The sequence below is a fragment of the Macrobrachium rosenbergii genome, chromosome 28 (assembly GCF_040412425.1).
Source record: "Macrobrachium rosenbergii isolate ZJJX-2024 chromosome 28, ASM4041242v1, whole genome shotgun sequence".
NCBI classification, from domain to species: Eukaryota; Metazoa; Arthropoda; class Malacostraca; order Decapoda; family Palaemonidae; genus Macrobrachium; species Macrobrachium rosenbergii.
The window spans coordinates 16,497,501-16,512,648 of NC_089768.1; the positions used below are offsets into that span (position 1 = coordinate 16,497,501).

Below are 15,148 nucleotides of genomic sequence, written 5' to 3' on the forward strand. Positions count from 1 at the left end.
TTCCGAGAGTTGGTGAGCTCTTGCAACGTTTTCAATAATAATAATAATAATAATAATAATAATAATAATAATAATAATAATAATAATAATAATGTCTAATAATATATATATGTATATATATATATATATATATATATATATATATATATATATATATATATATATATATATATATATATATATATATATATATATATATATATATATATATATATATATATATATATATATATATATATATATATATATATATATATATATATATATATATATATACACACGTCTTTTAAACTCTTTCCAAAGTATGTGTTTGAAATACACAATAAAATGTCGTTTCAATCGTCGTGAGGTAGTGAGATCCCGTGTTGGTATAAGGCCAGGTTAATCTTCGACACATAAACGTCATGAAGTGATGATTGTGACATTTTTGTCAATCAAACCTGAGCTCCCTTCAAATTTTGCTCAGTGCCCCCTCCCCCAATGCACGACGGCAATGACAGTCACCGCTTTCATGACAGGTAAAAAATGTTACTCGAAATGGGATCTTTCCTAGATAGTGAACCCGCCCCCTCTCCCCCCACGGGTTTTAACTCGGTATTTATCCACCTTTGCGGCGTGCTTAATACAAGCCCGTTGGGGATTGCCGTAAAAACATAAACAAAAGACTGTAAATATCGTAAAGATAATGAACCCCAAGATATTGTTATTCCTAGATAACGACCCCCGAAAACCCTTGGGGGTCACTATCTACGAATGATCCTCGAAATGCAGCGTTATACTTATTTTCTCCGCTGTTAAACAAAACGGAGTAAAACGTCACCCTATCGATAACACTAGATTTTCTTTCAATGAGCGCATGTAAACTTACGCCATAATACTTCATTATTCCAAAGTACTGTGGTTATTTTGGGTACGATATGGTTCGTCGATAACTGACTGGTTCATTAAAAAAAAAATAAAGAAAAGAGAAAAAATAGACAGTTTTTGCCACTTAAATGACAATTTATGGTTGTATTGACGTCAGATAACGATAAAAGACAATTTTTATATATGTTGTTTCATCAAATTCTGGTGAAAGTGATAATGACTGGGTAATAAGGATTACATTGGAAAATCAGTGTTTTCCCTTTGATGAATATTCTTATGAAAACGATCTACTCAAACACACACTGAGATAGACCAGAAAGCAATGGCGCAGTAATTGTTCTGTCGATATCAGTTTTGTTTAAACGAAGACTAGTTCGTAGAGATGGTTTACGATAAACCAATAGATTTTATTAGAATCAGACTCCAGTCAATCATTGTTTGAATTCCTACTCTCAGTCACCTATACTTAATATGCTCACAATCAATTATACTTTGAATGCGCACTCCAAATCGAGTGTCCTTATAGACAGCAAACACTCAACAAGCCATTCCTAGATTATGTTCGCTCCATCAGCCGGTCTTAGAACACGAACACTCGTTTAGTTACACTAGTAAAGTTTACGCTCATTTAATTATACTTATGACGTCTTAGAAAGAATACGCTGAATCAGTTGTGCAAAGAATGTATACGCTCAAAACTCCAACTCTAGCGCATGTACGCTAAATCAATTAAATCAAGAAATAATCCGTTCAGTCAGTAATGCTAAAAGCGAATAAGTTTAGTCCTTAGGATAAATGATCTCACGCGCCAGCTCTTGATTGACAATCTCTGAGACGGCATTGCCACACATCCGAGCACTACCGGATCCAGAAAAATTTCATGGGGGCCACCAATTTTCATATTTTACATACACACACATACATAAATTTATATATATATATATATATATATATATATATATATATATATATATATATATATATATATATATATATATATATATATATATATTTTCTATAATAGATTTTTATTTTTTCCCATTTCTATATTTCTCACTTATGTTATTATCTAAATCTTCAATGTTATTATTTTGTCATTATTTTTCATGGGGGGCACGTGTCCAGATGGCACCCCCCTCCCGGATCCGCTAGTGCATCCGAGGCAGGTATTAGAGGGAACCCGAGGTCATGTTTGCCGACAACGAATTAAGTGAAGTTTTCCCTTATCTTTATAGGATTCGAGTTACCCAGTCACTTCTGTCTGAGTAAGTTAAAACTTGGTAGGTTCATGAAAATAAATACCTTGTCAGCATTCTTAGTTGTATTTTATCTCTGAAGCCATTTTCCGTTAAGGAAAACGGCTTAACAGTGATGGAAAAAAACAATCATTCTTTTCATGTTCATCTAATTGACGTCAAAGTGAGAAAACCATAAATATCGAAAGCTGAAAAGTCTGGTTCACTGGCGATCTCAGAATAAAAATGTTTATGTAGAAAAATTAATTGAATATTCATGAAGGAGATATTATTATTATTATTATTATTATTATTATTATTATTATTATTATTATTATTATTATTATTATTGGCATATAATAAATATTTATTTGGTAAATTGAAAAACTTATTATTCAGGACATTATTTTGGCTAAAACAGCTCAGGAATTTAAAAAAGAACGCATGTACATATTTCCACTTACTGATGCCCCTCCCTCCCCCCTCCGAAAAACAAACTGAAAGATTAACCAAATGAGAATAATATCAAATGATTATAGCGTTTGAATTAGCACAACCAATTTTAGCTCAGGAAACAGTCTCTCTCTCTCTCTCTCTCTCTCTCTCTCTCTCTCTCTCTCTCTCTCTCTCTCTAAGCAACTGGGAGCCAAGACAGGGTGAGTCAGTCACTCCTCGTTTGATTGGATTTGCTTTTTTTTTTTTTTTGTCTCCCTTTGCCGCTGATTGATAACGAATTGCGTCCAAAGTTTTATGTATTCGCCAATCAGAGCGAACGTTCAAACAAGAGCGGTTGGTACTCTTTCAGCGGCCAAATAAGATTGCTGACAATTCAGTTTAAAGGTTGGATAGTAATCATCTGCAAAAAAAAAAAAAAAAAAAAGAGAGATAAAGAGAGGGGCAAAAAAACTTCCACTAGAATTTCATTGGTGGAATGATTGTTTCATTCATTGTTATCTAGCGTCACAAAACCGAGGGATGAAGAGACTTTAAATTGTCCGTTTTAGTAGCGATTTAAACTTAAATAATGTAATCTTTTAAAATGGTCCCTGTTGCTGATGCGCAATTATATCGCATTTTTTCATTTTGGTGAAACATGAAAATGATTTTTTTAACCTCTCGTAGCCAATGGCGGTAATGCGTTGGCTGTACTGCGGGTCTCTCGGTCAAGTCTTTCGAGCAACTAAATTGGGTAATGTTGTCTGGTCAAGTACCTGAATGGGTGACCATCAAAAGTAAGCCGGTCGCTGTCGACACGCTATCTCCTTGGACATCATTTGGGTAGGGTCTGGGGCTAGCGACCTCATTCCGAAAATACTCTACGGGGATACATATATATATATATATATATATATATATATATATATATATATATATATATATATATATATATATATATATAGATTCACACAAGCGCCAACATTCTCATATTTAAAAACCGAATTCTAGACAAGAAGAGAAGGGGGAACTCGGTTTATATATGCTGTATATACAGTATATATATATATATATAAATATATATATATATATGTATATATATATATATATATATATATATATATATATATATATATAGATAGACAGATATAGATTCACACAAGCGCACCAACAATCTCGTATTTAAAATCCGAATTCTAGACGAGAAGAGAAGAAGAAGGAATTCGGTTTATGACGTCAGCAAAGTCGGAAAACTTTGTGAAAACTTGGGGGACTTTATTTGCATAGTTGTTGCAAGCAGGCGGCGCTCAGCTGTGCTTTTAAAGGTGTTTGGCCCGATGCTTGGGTTAGCAATAAGCGCTGACCCAGAAACCAGCGGCGTGCTTGTATTTGAATTTGCCTTTCGTGGTGATTGCTTTATTTTGTCTGTGACTGCGAGCCGACGAGAAGAAGGGATGTGGAGAATTGGCATGAATGAAAAGCGGAGGAGAATGAAAGAGACAAAAATGAGAATTTAAAAAAAAAAAAAAAAAAAAAAAAACTTTTTTTTCAACTGATCATCATTAAAACTTATATGATAGGTATCTGTAAGTTTCTTAATATTGGTTTTCATCTATGAAATTTAATATAATTAGTGTTATGAAATTGTAACAGTAATAAGATGACAATGCCCAACAAAATTACGCGCTTGCTGTAATAATTAATATTCCGCAAACAGAAAGACTACGTTAACCTATCATTGATATTTTAACAGATGCGATAGTCAGTAAGTCTGTAATCTACACATGTTCATCATGCGCTATAACCTACAACTTCCATTATTATTAATCATAAATTTCATAGATGAGAATGATAATTAACGCATTTGTACGTAGTGGTCGTTACCGGGGCTACATTCGTGGAATACAGGGGCGATACTTGTGTGAATCATTAAATTCACAGACCGATGTTATTTTATTTTAACGTCACTGGGTGTAATATTTCTTCAAGTTTGCCGCTGCTGATGAATTTGTCACTTTTCTGAATGATGTGAGAGTAGAATTTTTGGTCAGATTTAATGTCTGTCTATCTATCCTGTCTACCTATCTATATGTCTGTTTGTCTATCTGTCTATCTATCTATCTATCTATATATCTGTGTCTATCTATGTAATAAATAGGCCATTTTTGCAATATTTTTTTTTTTTTTTTTGGCGTCGATGCCGAGTCGCCATGTTACGGTATCAGTCAAACAATTAATCGACTTATCTCCTTAACTGAATGTCAAAGTTGTCATAAAAATCTCATAACTCTTATTACATATTTCACTCACGCTGAACATTTCCCATGCAACTCGGCTCTTTCCGACGAAGATTTCGCATTATGTTTTCCATATTACGTTGGCGTGAACAGTTGAGCCTTCATGGAGAGGTACCAACAAACAATTAAGTCAGGTTTGTTTTTGCTAATGTCAGATCTCTAACAGAAGTAGTTTGCAAGGGAACACTCAGAGGTACTCTAGTGGAATTTTACGTGGCGTTTCGAGGGAGGTAACGAATCGGCGGTGGTCAAGAGCAGAAAATCAGAGATTTGGAAAGTCAGTAATCGAAACCTATAGTACTACATTTCATGCACGAACCCACAGATATAAATGAATATATACGTATATGTATATGTATATATTCATGTATATATATGTTTATACATATATACATATATATATATATATATATATATATATATATATATATATATATATATATATATATATATATATATATATATATATATATATATATATATATATATATATATATGTGTGTGCATGTATGCATGTGTTTATGTATATATGTAATATATATTATACATAATATATGTATATATATTATACATAATATATGTATATATATATATATATATATATATATATATATATATATATATATATATATAATCTCCGATGAATAAACGAGATCTTACCACTACCAACGATTTTAGCGATGGAAGACTCTCACTTCGTCGAAACTGGATAAGTCGAATTCAGATCTCGCAGAAATAGCTTTGCCGGCATTCATCAGCGAGGAGAAATTCAATCACTCAATGCGTTTCAAAATAGACACTGGATCGGAGAAGCTGTTAAAAGTGCTTATCCTGAGAAGTTTTGCACAGATGATTCTAAAGAGCTGCGCGCAGCCTCCGACTTTCATGTTTTTGGAGACACACACAGACACAAACGTGTCTTATTTCTTATCCTGCGTTGCTGTTATTTGAAAAGCCTCTCTGGTATTTTTCCTCGCTGCAAGTGCTGTTGCTATCATCCTTATTTTTTATCGGGGTCCTTCTTTCGTTATTTGTTGAAGCCTTCTCTTCCTTTGTTACTGATATATATGTATATATATGTGTGTGTATACATATATATATACAGTATATATGTATTTGTATATGCATTTTATATATACATATTTATATCAGTAACAAAGGAAGGGGAGGTTTCAACATTTTATATATATATATATATATATATATATATATATATATATATATATATATATATATATATATATAATTTATATGAATGAATGTGTCCTTGTTTACCCTCACCGTCCGTCGTCACTGCATGAATGACGCATAGAGAGAATAAGCGAAATGACATGTTACTAAGGAAAATTACGGTTGCACAAAGTATTGTTGACAGTCCTGTCGAGCAAAAACACGCTTCCCATTGACGGGTCAGTCATTACCATACTGCTCATAGAATAAAAAAAAAAAGGAGGATAAAGGAAAAACATGAATAAAAATGGGTACATGCATACATGATAACTAAGATAAGTGTGTGCGTGTGATTCAGCGCATAACGTGCTAAAAAAAAGACAAGGAAAGCACGGACAGGAATGAATAAATGTAAAAATGAAATGCTTTCACGCAGGAATCAATTCGGCGCATGATTGTGGATAGGAAGAATGAGCAAGATGAAGAAAGAAACGAATCAAAGCAAAGTGGATAAAAGAGAAAAGTGGAAAGAAGGAAAGGATGAGAAGGGGGTTCTCATCAGGAGTGGCAAATGCCCTCTCCCTCGGTGATATATCGGCGGACCTGCGCGTCATTTTAATAATTCTCACATTTCTGGCTCCCGTGTTTTATAATCGCCGTCTCGGTTATCCGAAACATGTGGGGATAATGCGTCCGCTGGCCGCTACTCATGGCACATAATGTCCTTTTAATATCCGATATCTCCGCCATAAAACAAGGCCCTACAAGAGGGATGCATGCGATCAACTGGCACTCCTCTAAATCCTGACGGCGGGGCCCCTAGCGGCACTCCGGCGGGGGAGGCAGCTAGCTGGATTGGCCTTCCACTCAGAGAGGCGAAGACGGTAATCAAGAAAGAATGAGAGAGGAGAAGGAGAGAATATCTGATGATTGGTCGGGGTGAGCATTCCCTTGTTAAGGCTCTCCCGTTTTCAATCGTGATATTACGGAATACATTCTGATGGAATACTAATCACCCATAACTGTTAAATATTTCTCTTCCCCCCCCCCTGCCAGCTGTGTCCCACAGCACTCGACTAACAGCCAGATACGTAATCGGCTGCGTAAGACAACAAATGGATTTTTTTAAGGAACTGTCCTCGCGCCGTCGTTTCCTCACCGTTTTCGGGGATCGAACTCTGGTCTACTCGCTTGTGGGGTGAGCGCGCTACCACATGCATGCACCTCGAGGAGAAAGAGAGAGAGAGAGAGAAATCTCCCGATATACAGAAAATAAGGCGAATGTCTAAACACAGAAATACAAGACGGGTAATTATAAGGGATTTGACAACAACGGAGCGTGCAGGAAGTAAAGTGATCAATGTCTCGGTGAATTCTAAATGTCTGCAAATGCTAATGGGGAATTTAAGCTTAATTTTCGTATTATTGTATTTAGTATTAGAAATATTAACTAATTAGCATTTTATATATAAGATAGCCAAAGACACAAACACACACACACACACATATATATATATATATATATATATATATATATATATATATATATATATATATATATATATATATATACATATACATATACATATATATATGCGTCTATTTGTGTGCGTATGCGTATATACAAGCTTACACGGACGAGACATCATATACATGCAATTAACACAAAATCCATCGCTAAACATTGAAAGTGTAAATGAATTTTTTAATGAGCAAACAAGCTCAATTTTGCTTGCTTAGAAGCGGGGCAAGCGCTATTGAAAGAAATTTTACATCATGAAATTTACTTACCTGCTAAGCCTCACTAAATAGACCATATAGTTTCAATGACTTGATGACATAACTCCATAAAATAAGGAAACCAAGGATCAAATAGCAAACTGGAAAAGCTCCTTTTGTCGGGACCGTCATGAGGCGGAAAATATAAATAACAAAGAATTCCTAACTCTGATGGCTTTCTCTTCTAAGCGAAGAAGAGAGATGGCTGTCATTTACTTCTGTACTAAGAAGATCTAACTCATTTATTTTCCTTTCCTCCAAAAAGTTTGTCAGTGTGCGTTTGGAGCGGCCTCTGAAAACAAAACAAAAAACAGCGTAACACCCGGAATGGAATGACGGGTCCCATATCAACATGGCTAGGCCGTGACAAATGTAGGCCCAAGGAAATAGGAAGATGATCACGTGACAAGGAAAAATAAGAAAACTTCTGATCCTGTGTAATAAGGAACAGACTTTCAAACACACACACACACACACCTACGTAGTTTCTAAGTGAAAGGAAACGAAAGCAGCTTAGGAGAGGCGGCGGCACTTCAAATAGTCTAAATTCAAGGTATCCTGGTCTTGGAGGTATGGTATACGTGTTGTAGGAATGTAATCTAACCTACACTTGACTTTGTCCCCCACCCCAACCCCTTCCCAAGACCCCCCATCCCCTGCTTCACACTCCACTCACTTCACACAAAACGGGGTGGATAAAGAATATCCTTTAAAAAAATGTTGTTGGTATAAAAAAGGGGAGGAAGAATAAGAGAAACGCAACTTCTTTCATTTTAACATGAAAATTCTATACCCCTGACCTTACGTTCTTGAGAGAGAGAGGGAGAGAAGAAAAAAACTTTTTTTTCTCTTCTTTTGTTAATCACAATCACATGTTTAAGGGTCTCGGCTAATCAGAATCAGGCGGGTTTGGCTGCTTCCGACAGAAAGAGGCCTACGAGGCACGCACGATGATGTCAACTTTGCCTCTTTTCCGTTTTCGTTTTAGGCCGATTGATAGCATAGGTCTCTCTCTCTCTCTCTCTCTCTCTCTCTCTCTCTCTCTCTCTCTCTCTCTCTCTTCGTGGTCCTCTGTAAAACCCCGAAACTTCTCTGCGGTCCTATGTAGGCCTCCCCAGGAAGAGCTGCTAATGCGAACAAAAAATAAGTAGGCGTAACTTTTGGCTATGATCAATCATATTTTTTTTCTTTTTTTCTTTAAGGGAACGTCGAGAAGGCAGTTCACTTCGCCCATTCCTGACCCACGCCGCTTTAAAGGCAAGAGGGGGAGGGGGAGGAGGAAGGTAGGCCTATCAGTGAAAATTCGGAAAAAGAAATATGGACGAGACTTCTCTCATAGGCCTGCCGTCCCACCCAGTTCACAACATGAGGCAACGCGACGTTCAGAATCGAAAACCGAAAACAAATGCAGAAAAATACAGAATGGCTGAAATTCAAGAAGGCGAACAAGAAGAAAATAAGAAAGTTGAGACGAAGAAAAGAAGAAGAAAAAAAAAATTGGCCTAGCGGCCACTCACTCCCTCACAAGCTTTCCCCCTCCTCTCTAAGTTGACCCACAAAAAATCCTCTGCCGAACTAAAAGAGCGCAGGCGCCCGACACGAGAGGACAGAAAAAATTACAAAACGAGAAAGAGAAACAGATGTAAAAAACAGCGGTAGAGCAAGTGCACATGAATAGGAAAAGGAAAACGGTGATTTATTATGGCATCATGTGCTTAACCTGGCGTCGAGTTCGAAAGAGAGATAGCTCGAAGTTGAGAGAGAGAGAGAGAGAGAGAGAGAGAGAGAGAGAGAGAGAGAGAGAGAGAGAGAGAGGCGGCGTGCAAAGGACATCGACGGAGATGAAAGGGAAATAATTCGGAGGAAAAAAAAAGTGTTATTGAGTGCGCTGGAAACTATATTGAATTAGCAGGCTCCAAGATACTAATTCCAGCAACAAGATCCACGCTCTTTCTTTCCTGAAATCCCTGGCGATGTTTAGGCCTATCGAGGGTCTGGCGGGGAAGAAGCCCCGCCAAGAAAACTTCAGAAAAAAAAAATCTAATCAGGAAGTAACGATATCTAATCACATCGCTGAAATGAATTGTAAAGTTGTTGAATGCTATAGATAATACAATGTTACGTCAGCTTTTCAAAAGGGATTTGTCCTAGCTTTGTCTTTAGTAGAACCATAACTTCGTCGTTCAGTGGATTTTCATCACGAAGTAAATAGAGGTGAAAAATTATATATACAAACACATACACACATACATATATGTATATTATACACATATATATTATGTATATATGTATTTATATGGATATATCACACATCATCATGTTATAAACAGAGTTGCAAAATCAGCAACATCAGACAAAATAATTATTTTGTCAGTGGGTAAAGTAAACGCAAAACTAATCCGACCAACTATTCCCCTTTAGTAAAACTTGTTTCTTGAAAATTCGGAACTATTTACAATAGAATAAAACATTTCTCGAGACATGAACTACGGTAAGTCCAGTAAGGATATGGAATAATAATAATAATAATAATAATAATAATAATAATAATAATAATAATAATAATAATATAAAAGCTGGAGAGTATCGCACCTGATAGAACATTTTTGCGCTTATGTATACTTTGGGTGTGCATGCAAATTACAGTTGGTTATGTTATGTGTATAATATATATATATATATATATATATATATATATATATATATATATATATATATATATATATATAATGTGTGTAGATATATATATATGAGTGTGTCGACAAGTGGCTTATTCTTATTTTAGCAGTTAAGTTCTAACCGTGGGAGCAACAGTGGTTCTTGTCATTTGAGCCACCACACATCAATAAAATTTGCTAATTGATATATATACGTATACTCACACACACACATACATATATGTATATACACACAAATGTCTATATGATGACCTATAGATAACTACCGGCGAACTGCAATTACACAGGAAGAATGTACTACATTCTATTGAAAAGAGAACTGACTAGAAAGGAGACAGATTATGCTATGCTCCAAGGAATTTATTGTTGATACCGTCTCAAAAGCTGGAATGAACAAAATAAGAGAGAGAGAGAGAGAGAGAGAGAGAGGAATAGTTTTAATAGGTTTTCGGTTAATTACAACGGGTTGAAATACATTCATCCAAAGAAAGGTCTTAATATAGGCCTATGTTATTTCTATAAGAGAAATTATCCTCACCGTTTTCATGATTCAAAAGTTATGTTTATGGATACTTTTCACAACTAAAGTAACATGAAAAAAGTCAATTTTAGGAAAAAAATTCTCTCGGTGGAAAAACCATAGGCCTAAACTTTGGCTCAGGACCAGTTTTAGCTGGATGGTCTAAAAAAAAAAAAAATAACATCGAATTTAGATAGTTGATGCGTAACGATAAAAAGCCGAGAATTCTGAATGATAGAAAAAAAAATGAGACAAAATGAAAAAAAGGAAACTTACCTCAAACAAATGGACTGACAGACCTCCTCCAGCTTTGCTTCTTTCTCTTATGTCGTCGTAGTCACATCATTGGCTGCCTCCTCTTCCTCTGCTTTCTATCACTTCGAGGAGAGAGAGGCAGGAGGTGTCAACAAACGTCTTCTTCTTCTTTGCCTTCTCTTTGATCCCGCCAAATAAGTCACTAAAATATCACACAGTTAGAATTCCTAAAACTCGTAACATAAATTCACTAATTAATAAATATTATAAGATTATTATCATGATTACGCACTTTACCGTCCCTGTTATTTCATGTCTTTACCATTCACCACCACAACCTGAAAAGAGGGAGGGAATAAAAAAAAAGAACATGACAAACACGCGTGGACATATTTTCTTTCACAGGGTTTTTTTATATGAATTTCCTCTCTTTCGTAAATAAGCACTGTCTGATGCACTTGTATTCAACGAAAACTTTCCCAGGCGATCGGAGTGTGGTTGTCCTATGAAGTCTTCGTAACTGAAGTGAGTGATGAATCTATATAGGTTGTGTGTGAAAACCTTCCCCCTAACTGGGGATATGGCAAAAAATGGGTGAAAGGAAAGATTAACAGGATGTAAATAAACTCTTGTCGTCATTTTTTTAATGAATGTTGAGAAACTGAATAAAGAAAGAAAAAAAAAGCGATCCTCTCAAAGCATGTATAGGCCTACATAGACATAAGTCTAGGGCCAGTAGTAGTACGAGGGCAGTTGTAAAGTATGTGTGCGAGAATCAGAGTTATCAATGAAACCAGTGTATGCATTCTGCCGAGTGCATTCTTGCAGGCTCTCTCTCACACACACATACACACACACACACACACTCTCTCTCTCTCTCTCTTCCTCTTTCTCTCACTCAGTCACGTTGTTTACATCACTAACGTTTCGTCGAGAAGTGTATCGTTTGTTTCACATTATTAAATCCGAAAGAGCAATGTCCCCGAGGACTGTCATTCCCAAGGGCTGAGTAAAATATGTACATTAAGTGAGTGTGTGTGACGATGTACAATAGCAATGTGCCTGTCGTAGTACCTAGTAAGTGGCGGTAGCGGGGTGGAATTGCAGATAGTGTGCGTCCCGCTCTGGCCCCGTCACTACTGGCGGCCTGGTACTAGTGGTGCTGCTTGGTCGGTGTGTGGTGTGGTGAGAGAGAGAGAGAGAGAGAGAGAGAGCAGTATTTTCTGCGCCTACTCCAGTAACCCCTAGGCCACCCCTACACTGGTCCCTCTTCTCCCATACACACAAACCGCACATACACACACACATAGCAACATACTTCTTAGCACACACAAGTATTCCGCACTGCCTCTCCTTTCCATTATCGACATGTACTCACCTGAGGTAATTCATATCCGAAGGAAAGAGAGGGAGAAAGAAAAAAAAAATAAACAACAACTTTGGCGATGAATCACAATGGCTGGCCATCCTACAGCCAATGAGACTGTAAAATACGTCGAGAAGAATACATTATGCAAAAAGTTGACGGGTCTTGCGCTCACTGCTGCAAAGTTTGGGATGGGAGGTTACCGGAAAAGAGTTCTTTTTTTTAACTGTTTTTTTAAAGAAAAGAAAAATGTAAATCTGCGGTAGAGAATGGGAAGCATATGAGCGTTAAAAGCTTAATTTCTTGTAACGATCAGAGAGAGAGAGAGAGAGAGAGAGAGAGAGAGAGAGAGAGAGAGAGAGAGGGAGGAGGGAGATGTGGGGTAGGGGGCGGGGTAGATGATTCACTTCACTAAAACACGCGACTTATTCAAGACAACGTACCATTTTAATAGCACTTTATATAATTATCTTCAGTTGGCAACTTGCGGTCGTATCTGCCATTTAATTTTCCGTTCTCACTTGTACGTACCAGCCAACTCTTTATCACAATAACCTATCAAAGGAACACGTATGCTAACGTACAGAACAGATTCTCTCTCTCTCTCTCTCTCTCTCTCTCTCTCTCTCTCTCTCTCTCTCAGGTGTTCTTCACCTCGGAGAGTTTGGACTACGTTTGGATAATTCAATAAAGAGCCTCGCTCGCTATAACACATATAGTAGGCGCAGCCACGTTCCGTTTATGCGTGTAAGGTTCAGTCGACCTCCTCTGCTCTTTTTTGATATACCAGTCTGTGACTTTTAGCATTTATAATCTTTTAGCAAGAGAAGGAAAAGACTTAATTTCGGCTGCCTGAAGTTTTTTTTTTTTTTTTTTTCTCCTTTAAACGATATTATTTTCCACTTCAGCGACTGTCATTTGCAATGGAAAATTCTCTCTCTCCTCTCTAAGAAAACCTTCGTTTTATCGTTCACGGCAATTTCCAAGCTGAACAAAACAAAACTAACTTGGAAATTTGGCCTGTCCTGGTCGCGTAGCTTTCGGGAATGGCTCAGATAAAATTATATTCCCCTCATCTTATTTTTCGAAATCGTTAATTAAGTCTTTTAAACCACCTAGACGCATTTCCTCCCCACCAGAAGCCATTATTCTTGGTGAAGGTTCCTCAGATATCAAGCGTAAATCTTTCTTCTGGTTTCGGCCTCTTGAGGATGGAAATGGGCAAAGTCCCTTTACCCCCGAAGAGGCATATAATCTGCTTTACTAGTAAGGGCACAGCCGCCAAGACTTACCCAAACCTGGCGCCTCGTCATTCCAACTGCCAAGATTTACTGGCGCGCTAAATCCACCTGCATATCTTGCTAAGGTCCTTTTTCAAGAAGTTCCTAGCAGGCAGCGTGATTGTCATCAGTAATGGCATGACGATGTTTACATTATTTTCTCCCGTAGTGGATAAATAATCCCCCCCCTCCCCTTTCAAATTACCGTATCTTTGAGAAATACATACAACATTCAAGACATTCAGCCTTATAGACACTCTAATGCAATGTATTATGTCTTATTCCCGTGGTACAGAACAACCGAATTATGGATAATGGCGTATAATTTTTTCTCAAGTGGGGACCGCAGGTATACGGTATAGCAGAGGTTCCGTGGGATGACGAGGCATACGAAGGGGAAAGTCTACGGGCCCAGAATGTCGTATTTGACTGTCACGAACCCTCTCGGTCCCCTGTCTCGACTGTGATGCGCTGTGACCCAGTCATTCATTTGTTTGCTGCTTCCATTGATTTTCAGACGAAAAATTTTCATTTTCTCTTGGTTCTTGTTTATGGGGGATGACGGGAGTTTTCATTCAAGTATAGAAGTGAAGAAATGAATATTACGCTAGAAGATGCCCGGACTTAACACACACACACACACACACACACACACACACACACACACACACACACACACACACACAAATACGATATGTACATGTTGGGGTATGTAGCTAATTCATTGTATTTCTTTTTATCCTACCATATGACACGACTTGGGTTGATAAAAGTCACTTCAGGACTGAGCAGTTTAGTAAGGTCTTGTGTTTGTCTGTATAAATATTTTCTTCAGGAAGAAACTGGGGAAGTGCTTACGTGGTAGTGCCGTCAGTGCATCTCACTCGTTGCACTGTAGGCGTTACTTGAGGTTCTTTGAAGCGTCTCTTCGGCCACTACCTGCAACCCCTTTCATTCCTTTTTACTGCACCTCCATTCATAATCACTTTTTTCCATCTTGCTATCCACCTTCTTCCAACAATTGTTTCATATAGTGCAACTGCGAGGTTTTTCTGCTGTTACACCTTTCAAACATTTCTACTGTCAATTTCCGTTTCAGCGCTGAATAACCTCATATGTCCCAGCGCTTGGCCTATAGTTTAAATTGTATATTCCTTCCTTCCTTGCGTGGTATAATGATTAATTTCTTTTAAAGGGTCAAATTATGGAAATTTTGCCATTAAACTACTAATATTTTCGCGAAAAGAAATTTTTTTAGAATTATCT

At 37.0% G+C, this 15,148-nt stretch overlaps 1 protein-coding gene across 1 annotated transcript in view; it reads right to left on the minus strand.

Moving 5' to 3' along the window:
- The window catches only part of LOC136854077 (uncharacterized), a 366,784-nt gene extending 354,381 nt beyond the window's left edge, over positions 1-12,403 (minus strand). The window contains exons 1-2 of the mRNA XM_067130212.1: positions 12,311-12,403; positions 11,258-11,574 (exon numbers count right to left, since the gene is read on the minus strand). The gene's annotated coding sequence lies outside the window, so the exon portion shown is untranslated. The remainder of the gene's footprint in view (positions 1-11,257; positions 11,575-12,310) is intronic.
- Between the last annotated feature and the right edge of the window lie 2,745 nt (positions 12,404-15,148).